The following is a 1,872-nucleotide window of genomic DNA, read 5'->3' as shown; positions in this document are numbered from 1 at the left end:
TCCTGCTGACGTTAATGGGAGCTTTTGGTTCCCAAAGGACCTACAAGCTCTGATCCTGTCTCCCAACGTATAGGAGATGCAGAGTTTTGTTTATTCTTGCAGTATATTTTTATGACGTGAAGTAACCAAAATGCGAGAATAGATTGTACAAGAACAGCATGACTCAGAGCCCCAGGAAACAATTGCACTAAAGTTCACTACTCTGTATTTTTTTTTCCCTCAGAAAAATGTTATGGCCTCCTATGATTCCAAAGTTCAGCGATTCAGGACTGAAATAAAGGGCTGATCTTACAAAGACATAAGCACATGAGTAAGCCCCATTCATGCTCTGTTTCATGTGATTCCTGCTAACCTGATCCTATAAAGATTTATGCATGAGAGATTTGCAACTGCTGCTTTGAATAGTTAGTCATGTGGTTAACCTGTTACAGGATTAAACCCCAAGTTAACACAAACCCCTCCCACACGATAGTACAGAATTCCTCCCGAATGTACTGTAACAGATGTATATAGATAGTCTAGATAAGAAATACTGCTGACAAACCGATTTCTGTCACTCCTTCAAGACCAGAGGAACCTGTAGAAAGGTTGGAGATTACCCTCCTTTCTGCGCTAAAGGAGGGGAAAAGTCAGGGTGTGAGTCTAAAAAAACTGCTGCCTTGTCCAAAAATGATCCTTCCTCTCTGGGAGACAGCCCCAACCCCACCCTTCCTTCCACTGTCTTGCATTGTGAGCTTTGTCCAAATAAATTTTGTTTTAAAAACAGTATTTCATGCAATTAATAAGCAAACTTCTGTTCTATTTTCTGTTTCAACATTCAGGCTTTGAATAATGTTAGGAAGTACGGCCACTTTTATTTTATTTTGGAGGGACTACTTTTTTTTACAGAAGGTGGAAGAACATCCACACAGGAAGCAGCCCTTAGGTGAGTCACCACAACGTATAAATAGCTCTTTGGGAGAGCCAGTCCAAAGCTCCGTTCTTGTTAGAGCCAAAGAGTGGAACATCCTTAGGGAAAAGCTGGCAACATCTACTGAAGGCTTTTAATGGTTCTCACATATCGATCCAACGTGACATAGAGCAAGGTTCTTAGCGGGGCGTCGTCCAGCAAAACAAGGGAACAAACTGGCTTAATGGTTAGAATAGAGGACAGGAAGACTAGAGACTTGGGATTCTATTGTGTGGTCTTGGGCCAGTCATTTTTACCTCTACTTTCTTCTAACAGGGATAATATCCACTTGAGCTCATTGGTTAAAAACTGCAGGGCAAACACAGTCAGATACTCTTAGATGCTCATTCCAAAAGAAACCCTTGGAGTATGCTGATTATGGCCTCACGGACCTTCCTCATCTTTCTGTTTTTAACACTCTTGGTCTGTGTGACCAACAAGAACTAGCAGCGAGAGCCATCTGTGTAAATTCTGTTCCAACCAAACCTGTAGTTTAAAATTTCTCAGTTGTGGGAAAAGGTGGGGAGTCCAACAGTGATGGAGAAACATGATGTCTGGTTCAAGCACGCTGTCATCTGGGAAATAATTGATAGCTGTGGACAGCACTCTTTCTCTCTCCCTTGTGGTTAACCCCTCCCAAAATCTGGTTGCTTAGCAAATCTAAAACCAACGGCTCACGTGCCACGTATGCCTGCTTTGTACATGTGGCATTGCTGATTCACCCACGGAACATTACACATGCTCCTTGGTTTACTGAATAGGTTAGTTTAGGAGAGAAAGAAGTGTGTCCTGTTACACTTCATTTTTCTCAGTGCTACTCTTCCTTACTGGTCAGGAGCTGATTCAGCTTCTGACATGGATACTACCAAGTACCATCACAGTTCATTACTAGGTGGGATGAGTCGATCACTCAAAAAATTGCA

The 1,872-nt window shown here is 42.2% G+C and overlaps 1 protein-coding gene across 3 annotated transcripts in view; it reads left to right on the top strand.

Moving 5' to 3' along the window:
- The window catches only part of PHOSPHO1 (phosphoethanolamine/phosphocholine phosphatase), a 12,041-nt gene that overhangs the window by 2,103 nt on the left and 8,066 nt on the right, over positions 1-1,872 (top strand). Inside the window, exons 3-4 of one of the 3 annotated variants that reach the window (XM_025203779.1) lie at positions 224-310; positions 822-925. The gene's annotated coding sequence lies outside the window, so the exon portion shown is untranslated. Of the gene's footprint in view, positions 1-43; positions 311-821; positions 926-1,872 lie in introns of those variants that run through there. The other 2 variants (XM_006023307.3, XM_025203780.1) reach the window with 2 other exon arrangements.

Source organism: Alligator sinensis, unplaced genomic scaffold (genome assembly GCF_000455745.1).
Source record: "Alligator sinensis unplaced genomic scaffold, ASM45574v1 scaffold520_1, whole genome shotgun sequence".
In the NCBI taxonomy this organism is placed as follows: Eukaryota; Metazoa; Chordata; order Crocodylia; family Alligatoridae; genus Alligator; species Alligator sinensis.
The sequence above is the reverse complement of the archived record's forward strand: the minus strand, read 5'-3'. Positions and strand labels throughout refer to the sequence as shown.